Source organism: Lithobates pipiens, unplaced genomic scaffold (genome assembly GCF_037356315.1).
Source record: "Lithobates pipiens isolate NorthernLeopardFrog02 unplaced genomic scaffold, aLitPip1_a1.2 Scaffold_13, whole genome shotgun sequence".
NCBI classification, from domain to species: Eukaryota; Metazoa; Chordata; class Amphibia; order Anura; family Ranidae; genus Lithobates; species Lithobates pipiens.
The window spans coordinates 234,620,320-234,647,983 of NW_027507718.1; the positions used below are offsets into that span (position 1 = coordinate 234,620,320).

Here is a 27,664-nt window from a genome sequence, read left to right on the forward strand (position 1 = left end):
ATTTATGGTAACATAACCCCACAGCCCACTCCTTAACATTACATAGAATGGGAAAGCTACATAGGATTTTTCAGCACATAAAAAGTTAAGTAGCAGGGGCATACTGACAACTCATGGGGACCCCAGGCAATAGAAGATTATGGGGCCCCCAGGCTTACAGATGGCTGCCATGCCAGAAGTAAGTAACAAACATTTTACAATATATAGAGTACAGCAGTCAGGATGAGTGCCACGCTCATATCAGAGTCCTCCCTTACAACAAAGTCCCAAAATTCTCCCTATAAATCACAATCTGCAGAGTGCTACCTTATGGCAGAGCCTTTCTAGTGTGTCACCTTCTATCAGTGTCCCCTTACAAACATCTTTGCACCTTAGTGCTTGGTGTGGCAGGCAGCTGGCAAGGAAAGGCCTTTAATTAGAAAAAAAAATCCACTTGTTGCAGGCTTTGAACTGTACAAGTAAAGCCGCGTACACACGGGCGGACTGTATGGCCTACTTAGTCCGTCATACAATCCGACGGACAGTCCGTCATACTTTCGAATGAACGGACTTGACCACACACGGATGCACAAACAGTCCGTCGAAAGCTTGCGCGATGACCTGTACAGCACGTACGACGGGACTAGAAATAGGAAGTCCAATACACAGCAATGCAACCTTTCGCCGTGTAAATCCTTTCTGAGCATGCGCCATTCTTAGTCCGTCGAACTAGCCTACTGACGAGCGGATTGTCCGCTGAAACCAAAGTATGACGGACAGAATTTCGAAAAATCCAAAATACTTAGTACGCCAGACTGCACGCTGAAAAAGTCCGCTGAAGCCCACACACGAGCGGACTGTCCGCTGAAATGTGTTTCGACGGACTAAGTAGGCCATACAGTCCGCCCGTGTGTACGCGGCCTGAGTCTAATACCACGTACACAGGATTGGAATTTCGGCCAGCAAAAGACAGATGAGAGCTTTTCATCGGAAAATGTGACCGTGTGTATGCTCCATCAGAATTTAAAAGCTTCACCGTGGCAGGAAGCAGTGGTGGTGCAAAAAGGAAGGAAGTGGGACTTTAAATGACATGTCTGTGGCTGTGGCTGTGGCGTAGGGGGCGTGGCTGTGGCGGCGTGTATTTATGGGCGGTGGTCCGGGTATGCTCTGAGTTTCTCTGAGCCCTCCGCCACATTGGCTTCACATTATTTATGGACTGATTTCCTTCCCTTCTAACACAGTTACATCTTACAACTCATCTTCACTTAATTCTTTATCCATTGAATGTTTCGGTGATGATCTCTTACCATGGTCTCCCACCATCACTTCTGTTTGGACTCCATTTCTTCACCTTTGCATCTATCACTTTTTCTACCAATTTACTCCTTATTCACTGGTCTCACATCCCATACACTCACCTTTAACATTGTTTTTGTTCTTTTGTCGTGGTTTTTTGTTTTCAATTATTATTTTCACTACACCTCACCATTTCCCACGTTCACACTAGGGGTGCTCGGGGTGCTCGGAGCTCGCCCAGACGTCTGCCTGTGATGATCGCTGCCCTATACATGCCCTCTCGGCTCCAGACACTGATGCTCTGGGGTGGCTCGAGGTCCTTGGCGCCCTGCCTTCCAGCGCACACATATTTGTAAGCCATCTTGTTTTATACGGGTTTTGGGGGGCTTTATCCATCCTCCCCTACCCTGACTTAGTATACTTACCTACAAATATTTTCCTATTGCAGATATCTTACATGTCTGCTCCTTAAGAGCGGTTTAAAGCCATGAAATGCGTCGAGCTACTGGTGTACGAGCTACACAACCATCATGATATGTGTTTATACTTCTTCTAACATATTTGGGTTTTTAAGCCTACTGATAGTGCAGATGTTATTCTCTCAACATATGTATCCAACTATGAGTATGGTGGCCCCTCTTATTTTATCTTGGATATCAATGGTTGTAAACATGTTATTATCAGTTATTGCCAGGTTACAAATTGGCACCATGTTATGGGTGCATTTCTGTGTACATGGAATGAATTGTATGTAAACTTGTTTTTACGCATCATTAAATCTTTATTTTCCACCATTTTACTCATTTTTGTCATCCTGAGCTTCATTTAAAGTCCCACTTCCTTCCTTTTCGCACCCCCGCTGCTTCCTGCCGCGGTGAAGCTTTTATTTTCAAATGATAGGGATGGAGGCACATGACTCTACCCAGCCATGGCTTCACTCAAAGTCCCAATTTCCCCAATCCCCTCTTTTTCCATTGGAATTTAGCTGTCCGAATTCCCGCCCAAAAAAAATTGACAGCGTGTTCTCAATTTTTCAGACGGAAAAACTTTCTATCCGAAATTCAGATCGTGTGTATGCAATTCCGACATGCAACAAGTTACGCATGTTCAGATTCAACTAGGAGATGGAAGCTATTGGCTACTGGGTATTGAACTTCCTTTTTCTAGTCCCGTTGTACGTGTTGTACGTCACTGCATTCTTGACTGTTGGAATTTGGTATGACCGTGTGTATGCAAGACAGCTTCAGCGAGTGGTAAAACCATCAGAGCTTTTTCTGACCAAAAGTCTGATCATTTGTACATGGCATTAGAGCCAGCGAAATAGTGAACTGCTGTGGTTGGCCTCAGATCTGGTAGTGGGTGTGCAAATAAAAGCCATGCTTGATATGTGCCATATCACCGGTCAGGCACGCACCCAGACCTGCCCTGCTGCCTGATCCAAGGCCGGGCCCAGCAATGCACCATTCAGCTGCCTCCGAATGGCAACAAGTGGATTTTTCACAGGCACAGGATTGTTAGATCGACTTCTGTTTAGCGGCAGTAGGCACAAATGAAACATAGAGTATACATACACACACAGTATACATACACATTGACACACACACAGCATACATACACATTGACAAACACATGTTATACATATATACACAAATTTTTGGGGGGCACAAACAAACTGAAAAAAAAAACCCCATCAATTGCACCGCTGTGCCCATCAAACGCAGCTACTGTGCTCAAACAAAGCTACTGTGCCCATCACGCGCAGCCACTGTGCCCATCAAGCGCAGCCACTGTGCCCTCCAACGCAGCCACTGTACTAATAAATTGCTGCAACTGTACCCATAAATTGCCGCCACTGTACCCATGAAACGCAGCTACTGTGCAAATCAATTGCCGCCACCGTGCCCATCAAGTGCAGCCACTGTGCCCACCAAACACAGCCACTGTACCCATCAATTGCCACCACTGTGCCCATCAAGTGCAGCCACTGTACCTAACAAACACAGCCACTGTGCCCAACAAACGAGCGACTGTGCCATCAAATGAAGCCCCTGTACCCATAAATTGCCGCCACTGTGCCCATCAATTGCCGCCACTGTGCCCATCAATTGCTGGCAGTGTGCCCATTAATTGCTGCCAGTGTGCCCCATCAAATGTTGCCAGTGTGCCCATCAATTGTCGCTACTGTGCCCCATCAAATGCTGCCAGTGTGCCCATCAGGCATCCAATCACAGCACCTGACGCTTCAGCCAATCATGTGACAGGTAACAGACCCACGCACCTGATTGACTGAGAGGCGGTTCAGTGTTAGCAAAGTGAATTTCTTCGCTTTGCTAACACACAGCTGAGTGAACAGCAAATGCCCAGCATGGTGCCCGCTGTTCACCTTTTTGGGCGCCGATTAGAGTCTACGGCTCTAATCAGGTGCTTCCCAAAAACACCCCCGCTGCTGTAATTTAAGTGCCTGGCGCTCGAAAAGGGGTCGGGCACCTGAATAGGGGGTGTCAGCATCGACCATAGATAGATTCATCCAATGCATGAATCTATCTATGGTGATAGAGAGGTGCCAGGAGAGATGGGGCAGCGCCCATGCACCCCTTATGGACGCACCGCCACTGATAGACACACAGTATACATATAGACATAGACACACAGTATACATATACACACAGACACCCACACACACACACCAGCACTTTTCACCCAAAAATCAGCCTAAAAGAAACACACTGCTGCCCCATCTCCTGGCATGCTGAGACTTATAGTGCCCCAGCTGCTCACAGACACTTTAGGTGGCCACTGACAAAAATACAATCAGTTCAGCTCAGCAGGCTGTGTCCCCTCCTCCCTCTCCTCTCCTCCAGCTGTTGGCAATCTCCTGCTCTGAAATCAAATGAGCCACGGTGAGTAAGGGGGCGTGTACACTGTGTTCCCATTGGCTGAGGAGGCAGTACAGAGGCGGGGCAGCTATAGCCTCAGGTTTTTTTTACAGCAAAATGATGTCAGCAAGGGACATTTCAGGGACAGATGTAAAAAAACACACTTTTACATACTGTCCCTTCTTTTACTGAGGCTGGCCACTCTGATGGGGCCCCCTAGTGGCATGGGGCACTTGGTCTGTGCCTGAGTGTCCATATCGTCAGCCTGCCCGTGTTAACCACTTCAGCCCCGGACGATTTTACCCCTTCCTTACCAGAGCACTTTTTGCGATTTGGCACAGCGTCGCTTTAACTGACAGTTGTGAGGTCGTGCGACGTGGCACCCAAACAAAATTGACGTAATTTTTTCCCACAAATAGAGCTTTCTTTTGATGGTATTTGATCACCTCTGCGGTTTTTATTTTTTGCGCTATAAACAAAAGAAGAGCGACAATTTTGAAAAAAAACACAATATTTTTTTACTTTTTGCTATAATAAATATCCCATTTTTAAAAAAACAAAAACAAATTTTTCCCTCAGTTTAGGCCGATACGTATTCTTCTACATATTTTTGGTTAAAAAAAAATCGCAATAAGCGTATATAGATTGGTTTGCGCAAAAGTTATAGCGTCTGCAAAATAGGGGATATATTTATGGCATTTTTTTAAATCGTTTTTTTTTACTAGTAATGGCAGCGATATGCGTTTTTTTTTTCATGACTGCGTCATTTTGACGGACATATCGGACACTTTTTACACATTTTTGGGACCATTCATATTTACACAGCAATCGGTTCTATAAAATTGCACTGATTACTATTTAAATGTGACAGGCAGGGAAGGGGTTAACACCAGGGGACGCTGCAGGGGTTAAAATGTTCCCTATGGGAGTGATTCTAACTGTGGGGGGAGGGGACTCACAAGGGGAGGAGACCGATCGGTGTTCCTCTGTACTGGGAACACACCATCGGTCTCCTCTCCACTGACAGGACGTGGATCTGTGTGTTTACACTCTGTTCTTTTAAAAAACATGTTTGGGTCACTGTGATTGCTATTACAAAGAATGTAAACATTCCTTGTAATAGAAAAAAAGCATGACAGGACCTCTTAAATGTGAGACCTGGGGTCAAAAAGACCTCAGATCTCACATTTACATTTAAATGCAATAAAAAATAAATAAATGTAATTTGAAAAAAATAAAAAATAATTTTCCCTTTAGGACTGATGGGTGGAAGTGACATTTTACGTCACTTCCATCATCTACTGTTATGTAGCCGAGTGGGGGCCATATTTCCCTCACTTGGCTCCATGTCCCAGAGAGGGGAAGACCCAATAGGCTCCGCCGCTACCTGTAAAGTGATCTTGCAGTGAATTTCGCAGAGACTACTTTTATCAGAAAGAGGACCATCAGCCATGTAAGAATAGACTGGGTTTATGGCAGCTAACTGCTGCCATAACCATGGTATTATGTCAAAGTACCGACGTATAATGATGACGGGAAAGTCTGCAAGTGGTTAACTGACAATTGCGCGGTCATGCGACTTTGTACCCAAACGAAATTGATGTCCTTCTTTTCCCACAAATGGAGCTTTCTTTTGGTGGTATTTGATCACCTCTGTGGTTTTTATTTTTTGCGCTATAAACAAAAAAAGACCGACAATTTTGAAGAAAAAAAAACAATATTTTTTACTTTTTGCTATAATAAATATCCCCAAAAAAATGTAAAAATAAAAAATGTCTTCATCAGTTTAGGCCACTATGTATTCTGCTACGTATTTTTGGTAAAAAAATTGCAATAAGCATATATTGATTGCTTTGTGCAATATTTACAAAATAGGGGATAGATTTATGGCATTTTTATTATTATTTTTTTTTTTTTTACTAGTAATGGCGGCGAGCTGCGATTTTTAGTGGGACTGCAAAATTGCAGCAGACAGATCGGACAATTTTTTGGGACCAATGACATTTATACAGCACCAGCATTACGGGTTTTCAGGGATGTTATGCTTAGAGATTTAGATCTGATGCAGGTCAAAAAGACTAGATTGAATAAAACCTTACAAGAAGGCCTAGAGTCTTTGTGTCAAAACAAAGAACTTGTTATAAGGCCAGCTGATAAGGGAGGTGGGTTTGTGGTCCTTGATCGTCAGGATTATATGACGGAGATGTACAGAATCCTTGACGATCAGAACACATTCACAGTACTTCCCTCCGACCCTAAAGCTAAATATCTGAAGCAATTAGGATTAATTATTGCAAGAGGGAGTTGGGAGGGTATTCTCAATAAAAAAGAGAGTCTATATTTGATACCTAGGGCTCCACGTATGCCCATTATTTACTACCTACCCAAGGTACATAAGAATCCTATCTGCCCCCCGCGACGTCCTATCATTAGTGGTATAGATTCACTGACCTCCTGGGTGGGCAGATATATTGATTTTTATCTACAACCCCTGGTACAAAAGATGCCATTGTATATTAAAGACTCAAGGCATGTCATCAAGTTGCTTTCGGAGTCCCAAATTCAGTCTGGTATGTGGTTTGTCACTGCAGATGTGACATCTTTATATACCATTATCCCACACAACTTGGGCATGGAGGCGGTCAAAGCATTTTTGGATAGGGACTCTGGCCTCCCTGACAAACATATAACCCTCCTTATGGATATGCCAGCGTTTGCAGCTTCCCATAATTATTTTTGGTTCAATAGTAAGTTCTATAGACAAGATGGGGAGTTGCAATGGGGGCTAAGTACGCCCCTAGTCTTTTTATGTGGAAGTGGGAGGAGGATGTCGTCTATGCCCCCAATGCCCCCCAGGTGGTCCTGTGGGCACGTTATATAGACGGCATCCTCCTCCTATGGGATAGGGATGAACTCGCATTGCAGGAGTTCATGTCCTTCCTTAACTGTAATCAGAGAGGTATCCATTTGACCTATGAGTGTAGCCAAACAGAGATACATTTTTTGGATCTCAAAATTAGTGTCAGAGGAGAAAGCCTAGCCACGTCCACTTTTTTCAAACCCACAGACGGGAACTCTTTCATTCCTTTGGATAGCTGCCACCATCACTTGTGGTTGGAGGTGGTCCCAAAAGCCAATATTTGCGGCTTAAGAGGAATTGTTCTGACCAGACTGAATTTTTAGCACAAGCTGGAGTTCTTACTAATCGGTTCCTGGAGAAGGGTTATTCAAGGGAAGCTTTAAATGACACCCTGGATAACATTAAAACAATAAATATGGTTGACCTACTTGGGGAGAGAAAATCTCGTCAAGACGAGTTCCTCACTTCCTGTTCACCTTTTGTTACGGCCTACACTGTGCAACATAACAGTGTAAAAAAAAATATTTTTAAACACTGGCATGTTGTAAAAAGTGATACAGTTTTGAACAAAGTATTGCCAGAAAAACCTCAGGTTATTTTTAGGGGGGCACCCTCTTTAAAAAAAAGTATTGCTCCTAATATTTTGAATCAACCTATTGTCAAATCTAGCTTTTAACCAGCTGACTGAGTTTTATCAGTGTAAAAGATGTAGAGTGTGTGCACTGAGTACATGCACTCATAGACGCACTACCACTTTTATCTCTACCAGTACACAGCAATCATATACAATTAAGCCTTTCATTACCTGTGCCACTGAGGGGGTTGTATACATGTTGCAATGCCCTTGTGGCTTGCAATATGTGGGTAGCACTAAGCGACCCTTGCAAGTGCGCCTTAATGAACACATCACCAACATCAAGACAGGTTTTAAAAATCACTCAGTTTCTAGGCACTACCTATCGACACACGATAAAGACCTCTCAGGAACTATTTTTTTTAGGTATTGACAAGTACAGGGCCCACTAGAGGGGTAGTCTGTTGGTGAGGGAATATAGAAATTTTCTACATTTAATAATTTTTAGTGACATGGGCCGTATCAATTCTTTATGCAGGGTGTAAGCCCCCTGTAAATTGATTTATCTATTTATTCTTATTTTTATTAAGTTATTCGTTTTTTATTTATTTTCATTTTTTTTTTGTCCTTTTATTTTTGTTGTCCATTTTTTTCACATAGGAAATTTGCTTCTCAGACGAGCATTACAAATTTTTCCGTTTCACATTATTATTTTTATTTAATATATTATATATTTATTTAATATATTATTTAATTTTTTTTTAATATTATAGATCTTTCCACAGTATTATTTGGTTTCACGAATACATATTTTCTATATATTTAAATATTAATTTTTATTCATATTTCCATATCACTATTTATTCTTATTATACACCTTTATGTGTATTCAATATACATACATACACATTGGACACTATGGATTCTTGAGAGTCCTTATACACTAGTAATTTTAATTAATTAGTTTAGATTTATTTTTCCGTTTTGAGTGTATGAGGGGTTAATGTTTATTTGGAGTTGGACATCTTAGCCCTTGTATATTATATTCTAGGTTCATTTCTATTTTATTTTATTTTATTTTCCTATCCGTTTTTTGCCTATGCAAGTGCTGTGTATTTGAGTATCATTGTCTCCGGTAGTAAGGGAAAATTTGGCCATATTCAATATGGCATTTATCAATCCACTTACTTGTGACTCAGAACGAAGCTTGGATCTTCTATTTAGGATGGTGAGTCGCTACGTTGCTTGTTCCCCATTGAAAACGTTGGGTTAATGATGAAACGCATCTGGAGGAAGGCACGTAGTGACGTCACCACGCCATCCGAATAAGAGGACAGGCTTCGTGTATATGCCGGTCGGCATTTCTTCGTTTTACTGCATTTTATCGATCTACTTTTGTAAGTGTTATTCCTAAGAATAAATTTTCTATATTGTTTGAACGTATTATGCTATGGTGGTCCCTCTCTCTTTTCGCAGCCATTTTTGACAGCGTACGGACCTTGTTTGGTGGACTCAGCTTTTAACTATATGTGGTCCCTATCCGAGGTGTGGACATCTGCAAGCTTAGAGGCCCTAGGCTGTGTTTAGCCGACCACCTTTAATGCTTGCTATTTGGTAAGCACAATCTACTTCTGGGTGATCGGACACACTTTTGGAGTTCATGCATGTGCACCGTGGTGTTCATAGTTCAGAGACTTTATGATTTTTTTATTTATGATCACGTCATCTGGCCTCAATTGGTTTGACACACTATATGGAGAATTTGTAATTTAATGACATTTTTTTCGTTTTCTTTTGTATAAGTGCAGCTTTTTTGATTTTATTTATATTTTTTGTGTTATCGCACTGAATTGCTGCAGCTTTTTTTAGTTTTTTCTATTCTTCATTTCTACCAGCGCAGTTCAATTTTTGCATTTATACAGCGATCAGTGCTATAAAAATGCACTGATTCCTGTAGACATTACACTGGTTCTAAAGGGGTTAACACTAGGGGGCGATCAAGGGGTTAAGTGTTCCCTAGGGAGGTGTTTCTAACTGTGAGGGGAGTGGACTGACTGGGAGTAGAGAGAGATCGCTGCTCCTAAACACTAGGCACAGACGATCACACTGTACTCCGCTGAAAGAATGGGGATCTGCTTTGTTTACATTGGCAGATCCCTTTTCTGCCTTTCTGTGGAGCGATTGCCATGCGCATGCGCACTGTATCTATTACACAATGCGCCGTACCGGTACGGCGATTCACGCAATAGAGCCGCCCTACCGCAGCATAACTGTGGCAGCTGGTCAGCAGGTAGTTAAGTACTACATTATCTTGGTATTTTAAAGGCTTTGTCAAATACTTGAAAATTTAGACTATTTTGATTGCTGATTTCTTGTGTAAAGGCACTGCTTAAAAGGAACACGGGGAAAAAAAAAAAAAATTATATACAATACTGTGAAAAAGTTTTAGACCGATGTGAAAAACGCTGTAAATTAAGAATGCTTTCAGAAATAGAAGTGCTAATAGTTTATTTTTAGTGTAGCGCCTGCTCCTGATGAGCATGCGTTATATGTTTTTGAAAATGAATATTCCTGAAACCACAGTTGGTTTGTAGGGCTAATTTTGCTAAATGATGGTTTCAGTACCAGTCTGGCTGGATTACACTGGGTTCTCCTTGGCTGCAGACGTCGCTTTCACTGCCGGTAAGTGGTTAGAATGCAGTCTAGTTGGGTGTATTGAGTGCCACATTTTCTCTGAATCAGCCCAGTGGGAGTGTTCTCCTGCTGTGCACTCTGGGAGGTGGTATTTAAAGTACTGAGATCACATGCTTCAGGGTTCCGGTCCAGAAAATATTTTCTGTCTGCTTGGTCCTGGTCCTCCTGACCAGCCCCCATGGCCCTCCTAACCTGGGGTGCGGATCCATGCAATTCCGAGTCTCGGGGCTGGATAGCCCGAGGCAAAGTAACTGCAGGAACAGGCCTGAATGGATGTCGAGGCCTGAGGATTCAAAGGTGGTCCGGTGCCGTCTCAACTAAGGAGAGGCCCAGCAACTGGAGAAGCATCCAGGGGAGGACTCTTCAGGAGAAAGCCATGCACAAGGCTGGTTTCTCTGAAGGAGCCTGAAGGCTCAGTTGAAGGACACTTCATGAACTTACAATCTTATGGTATCGCCGGACCGGCTGAGGGTACTGGTACCATATGACAGTTCTCTAAATTCATGTCCATGACCCTCGATTACTCTCAAGTAATTCATACCCAAGTCTGTGGCAGAGACTTTTCTCAAGTGATTCCTATCCAAGTCTGTGGCAGAGACTTTGCTCAAGTAATTCACATTCAAGTCTGTGGCAGAGACTTCGCTTTACCTAACACCCTACCAGCTGCTAGGCCTAGTGAGTGGAGGTCTATCCGGAGGTTGTGGGAATCCAGCTGTGAAACGGTTAATCTCTGGATTTCTTCTGTAAGAGACTTTCTATTTTTGCAGTTACAAAAGTACCTGAACTTTCTCCTAACCCTCTACCCTTCATTAAGAGACTGTTTTAGCTTTTAAGTAAATAACCCAAAAGAAGATCCAGTGTCAGTTTCTGCATTTCTTTGGGCCATCTACCTCGGGAAACCCTAGACAGAGACGAGGTCAAGAAGGTAACAGTAAGCCCAATAAAACCAGCAGCTCCTTCCGGGGTCAGTGCTACATTAGAAATTAACAAAATGAAAAGTAAAAAAAACAGAAGAGAAATCTAAAACAAATAATATTTGATGTGACCATCCTTTGCTTTCAAAACAGCATCAATTCTTCAATTTTTCTAGGTACACTTACATACAGGTTTTGAAGGAACTCGGCAGGTAGGTTATTCCAAACATCCTGGAGAACCAACCACGGCTCTTCTGTGGATGTAGGCTGCTTCAGATCCTTCTGTATCTGCATGTAATCCCAGACAGACTCAATGATGTTAAGATCAGGGCTCTGTGGGGGCCCAATCATCACTTTTTAGGAGTCCTTGTTCTTTTTTTTTTTTTTTATCAAAACAACGTTTATTGAGCATAGGGAAGAAATGAATATACAGGTTATTAGTGCAACAGGCACTACAATTGTGAATCAATCCAATTGATATACATGAAGAAATATCATACATCAGTAAGATAATTTGCGCAGCATTACCCTTTGGGTAACATAGTAGTGTGGGGCCTATAAAGAGGAAGGAGGAGGATCCCATGAGGGGGCCATGGGATTACCTGGAAGGGGTGTTTTTAGTCCTCCACATTACAAGTGGAAGTGTCCTCCGGCCATCTATCCCATATTTTATTGTATTTATTGGGGCAATCCGTATGGATTTAAAGTATTTTTTTGTGGGGAAGAGTGTTGTTGAATGCTCTGATCCAATGTTGCAGCGTGGGGGGGGGGGGTCACCTCATCCACGTGATCTGCAACCTGGAGAGGAATAATGTTTCTTGCAAGAAGATGTTCACAAAATGTTCACCTTCAGAGAGTGAAAGGAGCCCCAGGATGCCCTGACTTGGGGAACCCATGCGGTCATGGAGGAACAGAACCACCTGGGTCCAGAAGCCCTGTATTGATGGGTGGATCCAGAGTAGGTGGTAGAAGGATGCATCAGGGTGGCTACAGCTGGGACAATTGGGGTTGTGTCCGGGTCTGTACTTGGAGATGCGATATGGTGTTAGGTACGATCTGTGAAGGATGTATAGATGGGTGAGGCGGTCAGATAACTTGGGAGATACAACTTTGCAGTTAGCGAGAGCCTCCTCCCAGTCCCCATCTGACACAGTTCCCAGATCAGACTCCCTTCGAGATCTCAGCTGATGAGCGGTGGCCGTAGCAACGGGCATCAAGAGGTAAGTATAAATAAGGGAGATTTGTTTCTTGGGATCTTTACCCAGGACAGTGTCTAGGAGTCCTTGTTCTTCTTATACTGAAGATAGTTATTAATGACATTGGCTGTATGTTTAGGGTCATTGTCCTGCTGCAGAATACATTTGGAGCCAATCATAGGCCTCCCTGATGGTATATCATGATGGATAAGTATCTGCTTATATTTCACAGCATTAAGGGCACCATTGATCCTGTCCAAATGCATTTGCAGAAATGCAGCCCCAGACTTGCAAGGAACCTCCACCATGCTTTACAGTTGCCTGCAAACACTTATTATTCTAACAATCTCCAGCTCTTTGCTGACAAACTGCATCCTGCTACAACCAAATATTTCACACTTTGACTCATGAGTTGAGAGCACCTGCTGCCATTTTTTGAACCACAGTTCCTATGTTTTTGTGCATAGGACATGGACACAAGTAGGGATGAGCTTCGAGTTCGAGTCAAACTCATGTTCTACTCGAACATTGCCTGTTTGCCTGTTCAGCGAACAGTGAACAATTTGGGCTGTTCGTGGCAAATTCGAAAAGCCGGAACACCCTGTACAAGTCTATGGGAGAAATCTAAAGTGCTAATTTTAAAGGCTAATATGCAGGTTATTGTCCTAAAAAGTGTTTGGGGACCTAGCACCTGCCCCAGGGGACATGGATCAATGCAAAAAAAAGTTTTAAAAACGTCAGTTTTTTTCAGGAGCAGTGATTATAATAATGATTAAAGTGAAACAATAAAAGTGTAATATTTAAATTTCCTGGGGGGTGTCTATAGTATGCCTGTGAAGGGGCGCATGTTTCCTGTGCTTAGAACTGTCCCTGCACAAAGTGTCATTTCTGCAGGAAAAAAAAGTATTTTAAAATCACTTGCGGAGTAATACAGAGAACACCTTAATACCTTAATATCCATACCAGATCTGAAAGGCCTGGTAATTGAATTTAGGGGAACCCCACACTTTTTTTTTTTTTTATTATCAATGAATGAATTGTCGGCTCCCGTAATACAGAGAACACTCATTGAGTGTTCTCTGTATTACGCCACAAGTGATTTTAAAAGACTTTTTTTCCTGCAGAAATGACACTTTGTGCAGGGACAGTTCTAAGCACAGGAAACATGCGCCCCTTCACAGGCATACTATAGACACCCCCCAGGTATGAAATTTAAAGGAATATTACACTTTTATTGTTTCACTTTATTCATTATTAAAATCACTGCTCCTGGAAAAACTGACGTTTTTAAAACTTTTTTTTTGCATTGATCCATGTCCCTTGGGGCAGGACCCAGGTCCCCAAACACTTTTTAGGACAGTAACTTGCATATTAGCCTTTGAAATTAGCACTTTAGATTTTGAACGTTCGAGTCCCACAGACTTTAATAGGGTTCTAAAGTTCACAGGAAGTTTAGGTCTGTTCGCAGGTTCTGGTGCGAACCGAACAGGGGGGTGTTCGGCTCATCCTTAGACACAAGGCTAAGCGACTTACCTATGCACAAAAACGTAGGAACTGGGGTGCTGTAATGTGTAAGTTAGCCATAGAGCACTGTAGAGGGCCAGGGTACACCTGACTGGGGGAACCTTGTCCATTACGATTCCTGGATCCTGACTTTCTATCTCCAGCATGCCTACTTAGGAACTGCAAGACCTTTTATGACCACTGTTGCGCTAAGTTTGAATTTATGTGCTAGCTGGGGCCATATGTTTTCTCCTATGCCCTCTATTCCAGAGTCTATCTTTATCTGCTTCAGCACAGTTGATGATGAAGAGGAATGTACGCTGTTGTCAGGAACCATGAATCAGGTGGAGACAGAAAATTCAGTTAAAAATCACACCTTTTAATATAATGGTAAAATGGTACAAATAGAAAACGTAGTCAAAACATAGCCAGGGTAAGGTAGCCAAAGCAAGTAGTCAGAACAAGCCAGTAAATCAGGAAGCCAGAGATTAGCGTAGTCGGAGGCAGCAGACAGGATAAGGAACCAGAAAGGATATAAACCAGGCAAGTCTTTAGCAGAGAGTCTCCAGATATGTTTGACCATGGTGAAGGCATGGAAGGACTGAACCAGGCAGTTTAAAGTCAGAAGGGGCTGGTTGTGGGCTGGACTGACGAGCAGGAAATGATCACCAGGTGAGCCACTGTGGAACGATGAGTGCTGGCAGTTAACTGACAGCTGAGCAACCTGAGCACTGAGAAGGAAGGGCTGAGCACTGAGAAGGAGAGCCCAGCCCTGACAACTGTTCTTGTTTAAATAGTAGGTAAACAAGAAGCTTCAGCACCTGACCCATGAAAGCAAGATTGCCCTGGCTTGGTAGATCATGAATCCAGCACTGGAGTCAGCATGATTTTTTTTACCACTGGTTTTTAAGATTCTCATCATGGATGTCAGTCTGTCAGGTTTGGGGAGGGGTCTTGGAATTCTCTTGGTTCTAGGTGATCAGATTCTGGCTTGGGTGGATCTTCCTGTTCCAGTCCTCTACCCGGTGCACATTCAGACATGTAAAATTGGTGAGTGAACCCATTGGTGTTGTTTTGTTATGGATGTCAGTTGCCGCTGCTTAGGGAGCGTGATCATTGGCAGTGCAGATGAAGGTGGACCTTTTTCTAGAGGTGCAAGGTTTAGGGCTTTGTAAAGGCAGGAAGGTCCATAGGAGAACGAAGTATGTTCTTCCATGTCAGCAGATGCATGTGATACCCCAGCAATATGGGATGCTGGCAGCCTGCAAATAGAATGCTAGGGTCCAGAGGGAGACATCTGGGTAGAGCGTTACATGAGCTTCATCAAGTCCAGAGTCTCTTTCGCCCTGGTCTATGCCAGTATGCTTTCTTTTTGCTGAAAAACCTAAATTAGGCAGATATATCATGGGATTGCATGCAGGGCTCAAGTCCTGCGGGAACGCATGGGAACGGAGTTCCTGTACTTTTTCCACAACAGGAACTCAGTTCCCATTAGCAGCCGCATCCTTCAAGACTTTGAAGTATGCGAGCTGTGTGGCAGGTGCTACACCAGCAGCCGCTGACACAGCTCGTAATAGTAAGTGCTGCACACCAGGGGTGGACTGACCATTCAGGCATTGCCAGTAGGGGGCCCAATGACAGCTTCCTCTTCGATCTACCTGTCAATCACAGCTAGCTGACGGGTAGATCAGGCCCCTTCTGTTAAAGATTGTATTTAGTCAGACCTCTCGTGATGCGCTCCTCCCCACCGGCCCCTCCTGATTTTCTGTCTCCTCATCCCCCCCCCCCCAGTCTCCGTCATACTTGCTCTGCGTATACCGCTGAATCCCCCCCTCCTCTATCTTCAGTGCTATATGATGAGAGAACCCAGAGGAGGAGCACAGCTATTCTGCTCACAGGACATGCAGGGAGAGAGGTGAGCTGAGGGAGGAACATCAGTTTGGGGTGGTAAGCTGAGCACAATACCTGGCAAAGTTTAATGCCAGGAGGGAAGTTTATGTGGAAATATGTGAAGCGTTGGAATAGCAGCGAGTGTGTGTTGAAGCCTTGCAGAGTTTGCGGCCCCCCAAGCTAACATACATCTCCTAAGCAGGAACACATCACTATCTCCCTAAGCATTCTGTCCAGATAATGTGCAGTTAATTTATGACCTTTCCGTTTAACCCTATGTTATCCAAACTCTGTTCAATGAAAAGTGTAAACTCACCACATAAACACTCTATATACAAAATAACATATTACATAACAATTTTTTATTGAGAGGTTAAGGCTCAGTTCACATTTTTGCAAATCAGATGCGTTTTGAACATTGACATTTTCAGTGTCAATACATGTAGTCATCATGTGAACCATCAGACTTCTCAAAGCAGCAGGTTCACACATGGGCGGGGCGGCTGCGGTACGCATTTAAAAAGAGTCCTGTGTGATTTTGGGCCCAGTTCAGGTGTGATTTCAGGTAAAAATTTGCACCTGAATCGCATTTTAACCGGTGAACAGAACCGCACCGGACTCCTGCACTGAATCCGCGGCCCTATATGTGTGAACCCAGTCTAAAACCTTGTACACAAGATGAGAAAATCGGACGAATGATCAAAAGGGTTTTTTCATACGATTTTCTGATCATGTGTACTAGGTTTAAGTATGTGCTACAAAAGGTGCTAATCAGCCCTAAATGAAATAATAGTAATAGTCATAGCTGATATATATATATATATATATATATATATATATATATATATATATATATATATATATATATGTGTGTGCCTTCAAAGACTTAAGCCGCGTACACACGGGCGGACTGTCTGGCCAACTAAGTCCGTCAGACAATCCGACGGACAGTCCGTCCTACTTTCGAATGAACGGACTTGACCACACACGATGAACAAACAGTCCGTTGAAAGCTTGCGCGATGACGTGTACAGCACGTACGACGGGACTAGAAATAGGACGTCCAATACACAGCAATGCAACCTTCCGCCGTGTAAATCCTTTCTGAGCAAGCGCCATACTTAGTCCGTCCAATTAGCCTACTCACGAGCGGACTGTCCGCTGAAACCAAAGTTGGACGGACAATATTACGGAAATTCCGAAATACTTAGTCCGCCAGACTGTCCGCTGAAAAAGTCCGCTGAAGCCCACACACGAGCGGACTGTCCGCTGAAATGAGTTTCGGCGGACTAAGTTGGACAGACAGTCCGCCCGTGTGTACGCGGCTTTAGAAGTATTTTAAAAAGGAAATTGGTTGTATATGCTGAATACTATAAATTGGTGGTTAGAGTTTTTTTTTTGTTATGTATATATTAAGGTGATCAGACTTCCTTAGTTACCTAGGGACAGTCCCCAATTTTAGGAGACTATCCCTGGAAAAAAAAAATCCTGGGAGCAGCATGGTAATCATCATGCCTCACAAATTAGTCCCTATGCACTGCACACTCAGCTAAACTATCGATGTGTTTGTACTACAGTACAGCTGATTGGTTGCCTGAATTCTCATCTCCTTTTGGTCAGCACTGTGCTGCTGTACTTTTAAACTCAGAATTCTGACCTTTAATCTCAGAATTTTGTTGAATACATTTTAGGATGGCCCCAGGGCTCTTCCATAGTATTGTGATGTCGTGTTGTGATGTCAATTCGCTATGCGTTCAGTTAGTAACCCACAAGTTGCTCAGAGCCTGATCATTTGTCTAGTACCATTGTAATAATAATACAGACACAGGCCTGGGCGAGTACTCAGAAAACATGGCATGCCCACTCAGTAACACCCTCCTACTATATGCCCTGTAAATGTAAGCAAAGATGGGGCGCACCAGGAACTGTACTGCTCTGAGCAGCTACACATTGTGATCACAGACATTTTGTGACTGCTGTCAACAAGGGTAATTGCAAGTGGTTTTAAATACAAAGCCTTGGTGTTCACAGATACTACATTAAACATTACTGGGCATCAGAACGTTACATATAACTTTATCGGGGTGTTAAAAGATCAGCTTAAAGAGGAAGTAAACCCTGATGGGTTTACTTCTTCTTTGTTTCCCTGCAAAGGTAAAGCATAATGGGCTACTATGCATCGCATAGTAGCCCATTATGTGTCACTTACCTGACACAGTAGCCAGCGAAGTCACCGCTGCCCTCTCTTCCACAGAGCGTCCATCTTCTATCCGGGTATCGTGGCTCGGGTGCTGTGATTGGCCGGAGCCGTGATGATGTCACTCCCATGCGTGCACACGGGAGCCGCCACTAACGGCATATCGCCGTTAGCAGCAGCATTCTCAGTGCGCCTGCGCATGCGCCGTAGACAGCGTTTAGGAGATATTTCTTGGACCTATAGGTAAGCCTTAATCTAGGCTTACCTGTAGGTCAAAGTGGTCTGTAAGGGTTTACAACCACTTTAAAATATAATACAAATCCACCCATGGAATTCATAGCATAGGACACATCCCCTGTCATACCTTCTTAAAAAAATTATTAATACAGAGAGGAACCACTGAACAACTGTTTTTTCTCTTCACAGAGAAAACGGAGCTGGAATTCACATCAGACTGGTGAGAATTCAGCCTAAAGCTTCGTACACACAATCGGATTTTCGGCAGGGAATTGTGTGATGACAGATTGTTTGCCTAAAATCCGACCATTAGTACGCTCCAGACAATTGTTGTCCAACTTTCTGCCAACAAATGTTGGATGTCAGGCTAATAAATTTTTGGCGGACAACGGTTGTGTGTACACAAGTCCGTCACACAAAAGTCCAAAGTACAAACACGCATGCTCGGAATCAATGCTCACCAAACCAGAAGGTGCCCAAAGGGTGGCACTCAAGAGCTGAAATTCTACGTAGTACGTCACTACATTTGTGTTTGTTGGCCAACAATTCTGTACCGTTTGTATGCAAGACAAGTTCCTGGCACACTCCCTTCGGACAAAAGTCTGACACTTTGTTGGCCAACAATCTGATCGTGTGTACAAGGCTTTAGACTACCTGTTTGCTGCACAACTACGTGTGTGGACGAGAGGGATACACTTACATCAGAATAATAATTATAAAATTATTATACAAAAACAAATATTAGTTTAACCCACAAGTGCTTTTTTCCCCACTACTATTCCTTTATATTGGCTTTAGAATATACAAATGCAACAATTTTGAAACTGGATGGAAGGTTTAGCATTGTAAAACACTTTTTGATAGCTAAATAGTGCAATTTTTTTAATAGAAGTATATGCATCACACCAAAATGAGGGAAAAGTGAGGAGAAAAGTGGAACAGAGAAACTTTGTTCCAAATCAGGGACAGTCTCTTGAAATCAGGGACAGTCTCTTGAAATCAGGGACAGTCTCTTGAAATCAGGGACAGTCTCTCGAAATCAGGGACAGTCTCTCGAAATCAGGGACAGCCTCTTGAAATCAGGGACAGTCTCTCGAAATCAGGGACAGTTTCTCGAAATCAGGGACATTCTCTTGAAATCAGGGACATTCTCTTGAAATCAGGGACAGTCTCTCGAAATCAGGGACAGTTTCTCGAAATCAGGGACATTCTCTTGAAATCAGGGACATTCTCTTGAAATCAGGGACAGTCTCTTGAAGTCAGGGACAGTCGGGGGCTATGCATGATTTTGGCTCATAATGCAAGAACTTTCAGCACCAAATGCCCATTTCAGAGATGACTTCACAAGCAGAACAATCTGTGTCAAAAAATAAAAAAGTGAAGGTCCTTTCCCTTTTGCACTTATCATTCCATTCATAACATGAGTCAGGAAGGTCCTAAAGCCGTCTTTTTAGAGATGGTCATGATGCTGATCAGACCATGAAGCTGCTGAGATACACCATGTCTGTGTATTGCTAGCATAAAACTGCAGCTGCTCACCTCTGACCTTCCTATTTAGAGGAGCAGATCTTTTTATAAAGTCTGTAATTGTCATATAGATAAATAAAAAGACAGAGCAAAATGCTCTTACATAGTTGGCGCACACTGACGGAGAGAAACTGGGTGAAGTGTATTTTATTATGTTTAGAGGATGCTATAGAACAAACATCGCACTTTTCATCAAACACAGTACATCACCTCTAATCCTGTTATTAGTCAAATCGGTTGTAACAAACACGCAGCGCTGGGTATGGAAAGAAAACATCGATGTACGTCAGCTGTTATGCAAACAGGACACTCAGTGGGTTCTGGCAGCACTGTATCTCCTCATTAAAAGAGATAAAGGGTTATTCTTTGTAGTGGTACATTCCTTATGTCCTTTTTAGAAAACTGCTTTATAGAGAATTTTAAAGCTAAACTACTAGCATAGAGCTAAATATACAGTTGAAATACCTAGTGAAGTTGTTTGACCTGCCAGTGGATCTGCATTTTGTGCAATCATTTCTGTGGTTTACAGAACAACCAGGCAGCTGACCTCACTTTTCTCTATTGGAAATAGAAAATACAGATTGGCCACTGATCTGTCCCCAGCCTGTGCTTATACAGTGAAGAGCAGCAGAAGACTGACCAGGGATAGAGATAGTGATAACATTTTTTCGCAGAAGTGAGTTTAACAAGACTCGTGGCCACTCATTAAATTAGAAGAAAAGAGGTTTAACCTTAAACTACATAGAGGGTTCTTTACTGTAATAGCGGCAAGGATGTGGAATTCCCTTCCACAAGTGGTGGTCTCAGCAGGGGGAATTGATATTTTCATGAAATTATTAGATAAGCACCTGACCGACCACAACATACAGGGATATACAAGGTAATACTGACATATAATCACACACATAGGTTGGACTTGATGGACTTGGTGTCTTTTTTCAACCTCACCTACTATGTAACTATGACAAAGTCATCACTCACCTTCCTCCTTCTTTCAACATTTTCAGTGTCAATACATGTGATCCCACTTTAGAGGGATTACAGGCAGCCAGTGGCGGCTACTACTCAATATTTTGGAGGGTGCGACAAACAACCCCCTCCCCCCAGGCAGATTGGACCGGAAGGCGGTGATCCATCTCCTTCCCTTCCAATGACGAGGTGGTGCTGGATCTGGGGTAGGGCTCCTCGAAGTGGCTGTTGCTGCCCCTCCGCCCACTGCTCCTCGCTCCAGCTTGCTGAGGGGAGAGCCGGGGGCCATTGCTTCTCCTCCCAGCTGAACAGGAAGTGAGACCCGATTGGCCAGGGAGTTTTAGGACCCACTTTCTGATTGGCCAGGAGGAGAAGCAGGAAGATATTAGCAAATATTTATTTGCTAATGTCACACAACTAGGTGGGCTCAGGGTGCAGTGCTCTGCACCCCGAGCCCACACTTTTCTTTAAGCCAATTAGAGCCTCAGACTCTAATCGTGTGCTTCTAAAAAAAATAAAACAATTAAAAAGTCCCATTGAAAGCCATGTGTTCAGCACCCTGCATGGAAATTAGGAGCTGGGCATACGGATTAGGCGGGCGGCCCTTGGAGTGGCTGCCACTGCAGGTAGCTGATTTCAAGACAGATTAAGGTGCATATACTACCTGCAGTTCGAAAAATATTTAGGCCAGATTCAGATCTTCTCATCTGTGCATTATGGTGCGCACTTCACAGAGTGAATCCGGCCTTAATGATTTTTTATTACATAGTCTCCCGGAGTTATTTCCGGGTTCGTGAGCTCCAGGGCTGTGATTGTCCGGAACCGTGGTCAAGGCACGGCTCCTGAAGAAATGGCACGAGCAGGCCGTTTTTTCAGTATGCATGTGCCGATGACGTTGGCACATGCAAATACAGTGAGTATCTCCTAAACTGTGTGTAGCAAGGTCCCAGACCCCCTTTAGTCTAATGAGAACCTCCAGAGCCAGGGACAGCCAACATCCTTCCATGTACAGTGGGTTGCAAGGCATAGTGGGTGTAATTTGAGGTAGATTCATGGGTGCCAGACACTTCTTGAATACAAAGATATTTTATTTTCTCTTGAACAGAACAGTGGGAGAGAGGGTTTAGGGCCAGAACACCCTTAGGTAGTTGCAATGTCAATTAGCAGACTCTGAGACTTTTACAGCTATAATGATACAGCGCCTTGCAAAAGTATTTACCCTCCTTGGCATTTTTTGTGTTTTGTTGCCTCACAACCTGGAATTAACATGGATTGTTTGAGGATTTGCATCATTTAATTTACAGAACATGCCCACAACTTTGAAGATGTTTTTTTTTATTGTGAAGCAAACAACAAATAGGACAAAATAACAGAAAAAGTCAATGTGCATAACTATTCACCCCCCTAATGTCAATACTTAGTAGAGCCAACTTTTGCAGCTATCACAGCTCCAATTGATTTTGGATAATTCTCTATGAGCTTGCCACTTCGTACCATTGGGATTTTTGCCATTCCTCCTTGCAAAACTGCTCCAGCTCCTTCAAGTTGGATGGTTTGCACTTGTGAACAGCAATCTTTAAGTCTGACCACAGATTTTCTATTGGATTCGGGGCTAGGCGTTGACTAGGCCATTCCGACACATTTACATGTTTCCCCTTAAACCACTCAAGTGTTGCTTTAGTGTGTTTGAGGCCATTGTCCTGCTTGAAGGTGAACTTCCGTCTTAGCCTCAAATCACACACAGAGTGGTACAGGTTTTGCTCAAGAATATCCTTGTATTTAGCACCATCCATCTTTTCCACAACTCTGACCAGTTTCTCAGTCCCGACTTCTGAAAAATATCCCCACAGCATGATGCTGCCACCACCATGTTTCACTGGTGATGGTGTTCTTTGGGTGATGTGATGCGTTGGGTTTGCACCAGATATAGCATTTTCTTTGATGGCCAAAAAGTTCAGTTTAAGTCTCATCAGACCAGAGCACCTTCCTCCATACATTTTGTGAGTCTCCCACGTGCCTTTTTGCAAACTCAAAACGTTCCATTTTGTTTTTGCTGAAAGTAATGGCTTTCTTCTGGACACTCCACCATAAAGCCCAAATCTATGGAGCGCTTATTGTCGCCCTATGTACAGATACTCTAGTCTCTGCTGTGGAACTTCGCAGCTCCTCCAGGGTTACCTTGGGTCTCTGTGCTGCCTCCCCGATTATTGCCCTCCTTGTGAGTTTTGGTGTGCGGCCATCTCTTGCCAGGTTTGCTGTTGTGCCATGTTCTTTCCATTTGGTTATGATAGATTTGATGGTGCTCCTACGGATCATCAAAGATTTGGATATTTTTTTATAACATAGCCCTGACTTGTACTTCTCAACAACATTATCCCTTACTTGTTTGGAGAGATGTATATATTTTTCTAATATTACTTCACCAAGTTAGACTATTGTGTTCTGATCCATCACATATAATTCAGATTAAAAAAACATTGAACTAGAGGCTGTAATGTAACAAAATAGGTAAAAAGCAAAGTGGGTGGCATACTTTTGCAAGGCACTGTATAGTATATTGGTAAATTTTTCAAGGAAGAACTCAAATTGCAGTGAAATATGAATTTGCTGTACTGAACATGAATTTTTTTTTTAATACAATCTACTTTTTTAATTTGCAGTTAAGATCCTAAAGACCAAATGGCACAGCATATAGTATAAAAAGGAGTTGAATTTGAGAGTGGGAGCGGTGCAGGGGTAGCAATCATGCCCCTATAATTTGCACTAATTTGCTCAGTTTTCCTAAGCCACATACGAGTACGTTTATAAATGCTAAACCCTAACTCTACCCCTAGCCTCAATTTAACCTTAGTCCCATCCCTAGCCCTAACCCTAACCCTAAACTAACCCTAACCCAACACTAACATTAACTATTAATGTTTTATTTAGATTTACGGTGCTGAGTGCAGCTTTGAAGATGCAGAGGAGGAAGAGGAAGTAACTTCCATGGCCGCCAGGTCTGCGGATGTGACTCCTGAGGTGTCTAGACTTACCATGACTTCACAAGGACCCATTGTGCAACCGAAGGAGCAGGTCAAGAAATTGAGCCAGAGCTTGTCCTCCTAGGAAACAGGAAAAACAGGCAAAATACTGTGATGATGCTCTTATGAGGCCCATTAACAAATCAGCAGGAAAAAGGAGTATCGAAGACACTGATGAATATCACCTAGCTATGGCAATGGCTTATTAACCCCTCCTGCCAACTGTACTAATGTATTATTATATACATATGCAGCCTCGCGTAATTGGGTCTTTTTTCATGGGGCCGCATATATCCGTACTTGTGTTTTATGTTGGGAGAACAATGCACAGCTTGCACCCAGCACAGACTGGGCTTTTACCAGAAGCTCCAAACCCCGTACTAATGATCCCAAATCACTTGGTTGCTGTGATAGCCTCGGATTGGCTATCACAGTGTACAGCCTCTGTGTTTTTATCTCCTCTTGAATAGAGAAAAAGATACATTGTATCATTGTATCCATTCTGGAGGAGAAAAGCTGGATCAGAGATTGTGCTAGGGCCAGGGCCAGGGTTAGAGTGAAGTTTAGGTCCACAGATGTGGCCAGTGTCAAAGTTCAGGGTCAAATGTCAGCTTCACTGTATTTTAGAATTTTTTAAATTAGTATCAGTGTCAGGGTTTTTTAGGTAGAATAAAAAAGCAAAATTTGCAGAATCCTCTGGGTCCTACTAAGAGTACAAACAACAAATAACATACACGTATGTGGTATCACTGTGATCATCAGGAACAAGAGAATTTATTTTGGGTTCTTTGGTGGTGGGATATGGTAATAGCAAGATATATAGATTAAAAAAATTATATTTTAAAACTAGAGGTAGCAGGGAGCTGGCTATCTTACCTGCAGTATCAGAAGACACTCTGCAACATTGTTGCAGTGAGACTATTTCCCTCTAGTGCCAGCTAAGACTCAGTGTAATCACATCCTACCAGCAGGGTGATTACGACCAGGGTGCAAAGCATACAGGGAATTGTTGTCACAGGGCTCAAGTTACACATTCTGTTGGACTGCGGGGGAACTAAAACTACCAGCCGGCTGGCAGAGAAGAACAGATTTCTGGGAGAGCTTATAAAAAGGCTGGGCTAGGCCTAGATCTCTCTCTTGGAACCCTGGCCTGGATCTGTGCCTGTGTGTGTTGCGGCCTGCACAAGAAAGGGTTACCAAGCGGCAACCAGAGGGAACATCTGCAGACAGCATCGCTTCCCTATCTGGAGGCTGTTCCTGCTCCTTCCACGCTACCTGCACTTTAGATCCAGGTGGGCTGCAGCGTGGTGTGACAGAGGTCAGACGCCATTTCCTGAGCCAGGACCCAGAGGGAGGCCCTGAAAAGCAATCACCATCTTCATCGCTATCAGAATCTTCAGTGACAGAGTTGGTGAGTGGGCATCAGCCCATTCTTTTCTAATAGACACTGTATACAGACACCATTGTCTCTGTTCACTACCTGTTGCTTATGGTGCTGAAGGATAAGACCATTCATCCACATAGACACTGTATACAGACATCACTGTCTTCATTCACCTCACTGTTACTGCTACTTGTAATTCTACATGATACAGCACTTTTGAACCAACAATTACTGTAATTTCATTTGCATCTTGCTAACACAGGAAGAATCTGTTTCTCTGATTATTACAGCCAAGTCAGTGAAGTTGCTTTGCTCTGCTATCCAGGAATTCTTCACTTGCAATTTCCACAAAGCTAGCTGAAGACCAATGGATTGCTTCTTACAGGACTACTTACTTACTATTACAGGACTACTGCAAACCTCCCTACCCACTGCAGGGATTATCTTTACTGTGCTCATTGAGCTTGAATTTACCTAGAACTCTCTGAAAGGACAGGTTAAAGTGGTTGTAAACCCATTACAACCACTTTAACCTACAGGTAAGCCTAGATTAAGGCTTACATGTAGGTGCAAGAAATATCTCCCAAACCTAAAAGGTTTAGGAGATATTTGAAGGAACAGCGGCACCGATGTGGAGGAAGTGGGAGCTGGATGCCTCTAAAAAGAGGGTATCTGCTCCCCCCCAAAAAAATTACACGCCAAATGATGCATGTCTTCACTTAAAGCGAAAGTTCCATTTTTGGGTGGAGTCCCACTTTAAGTTCCTTTATCATATCAGTAAACAGGATTTATGATCTACCACAGTTAGTGTTCTTTCTAATGCTGTGTTTTGCTCTAATACCACATATTAGGTGTGCCAGAGGAGTTGGGACTGTTCTTGGGGTTGAGGCAGAGTACAGAACAAAATATAATTAGGGGGGATAGCGCTACATAAATTAAAAAAAATTATAAATATTTTTTTGTACCAATTTGTGCCAGATTTCCTTAAATAAGGAAACATCCATTTATTACCACTTACCCCTAAATGAAAGCCCAATTTATCTTGAAAAAAACAAAGTATAATTACCTTGCTGGATCACTTGCTGGCAGCACTGTGGTTCCCTGGGTGGAAGGTTGTAATTCCAGTGTTCACCAGCAGATGTCTCCCAGCAGCCAGCAGACCTCAGTAATCATTTTCACCTAATGTTGGCTGCATGGAGGGTATATAGGTCATCCACTATTAATGCCTGGTACACATGATGAGATTATTGGATGAATGATTGTGCTTTTTTTTTTCCACGCATTCTAGTCTCACATCTAAAATTCTCGTACGACAGAATAAAAAAGTGTTCTATTGTATTTGTATAGTATTTTCAGACGACAACTGTACTGATGAAATGAAAATTATTTTGCATGAATTGTCATAATCAGCTTTCAAAAAGCTGTGTACTAACAATCAGATTATTATACGATCTCCTCGCAGTCTTTTTTTTATCGTGTGTGCTGGTCTTGAGTGCCTCTCTTTCCTGTGTTTTGCTTGCTGCCAGATACTGCTTATCCTGACCCTGATCTTGTTCCTGCCCTGCATAGTGCACCCTACTGCCTCTTATCTGCTCCTCTTGCTACTAATCCTGTCCTAGTTCTACCTTCTCATCTGTTCCCTACATCTCCTGTTTACCCATTTTATCTGTGTTCTCCATTTGTGTCAATATGTTATACTATATATAGTCAGTTTATTAGTTAGGCTTTTGTCACAGTGTTTAGTTAGGTATTTTGTCACTGGGTTTTTTGTTCACTTGTATCGTTATGTTTGCTGTTTGCTGGTGCTTGAATGGAATTTGTTTCACCGTAAATAAATCTCACTCAAAGCATCCACAGTCTGGTCTAAGTCTCCTAAGTGTAGCTATATGGATCTTGCCACCCCTACTGCTAATTCCTGACAAAGTAGTTGCAATGATACTGTATGCACGTTTTACTAAAACATTTCAAAGTTGCAAAACCGTGTTCAGGTATTAGGATTTGTTTTACCTTTGTCATGAGTTAAGCCCCATACACACTATCAGTTTTTCTGCTGAGTTTTTCCTTCAGTTTTACCAAAACCATGTAGTGTAAGGGCCTGCCTGATTGCATACACATTGAAACTCCTAAAGTTTGACCTCATATTATATGGTTTTGTTAAATCTGAAGGAAAAACTCAGCAGAAAAACTGATAGTGTGTATGGGGCTTTAGTTAAACAAGTGCCAGTGCTCAACGTGCACTTACACCACCACCAACTCCAATACCACCACAACCAGCCCACCAAATATAGTAAGCTGTGGCATCAAGTCCACCATCCTTATCCTACACCAAATATGCAATATCAGTTGCACTAACCCTACTCCTGCCCATGGCCAGGGCTTACATGCCATGGGCCTGCTTTGGCCATGGGCCATAGGTGCAAAGAAAAAAAACAGGGGATGCTGATGCCTCAACAGTAACACCAATCCCAAGGGCAGGAGGAGGGATGCACATACGATAAGCAATCAGACAGCAGTCACTCCACACAAGGTCTGCAGTCCGCTACATCAC

The 27,664-nt window shown here is 43.0% G+C and overlaps 1 long non-coding RNA gene across 2 annotated transcripts in view; it reads left to right on the forward strand.

The window, feature by feature from the left end:
* The window catches only part of LOC143974714 (uncharacterized), a 43,887-nt gene extending 16,921 nt beyond the window's left edge, over nt 1-26,966 (forward strand). The window contains exon 3 of one of the 2 annotated variants that reach the window (XR_013272273.1): nt 23,661-26,966. This is a non-coding gene — a long non-coding RNA (uncharacterized LOC143974714). Of the gene's footprint in view, nt 1-23,640 lie in introns of both variants that reach the window. The other variant, XR_013272272.1, reaches the window with a different exon arrangement.
* Nucleotides 26,967-27,664: the final 698 nt, after the last annotated feature.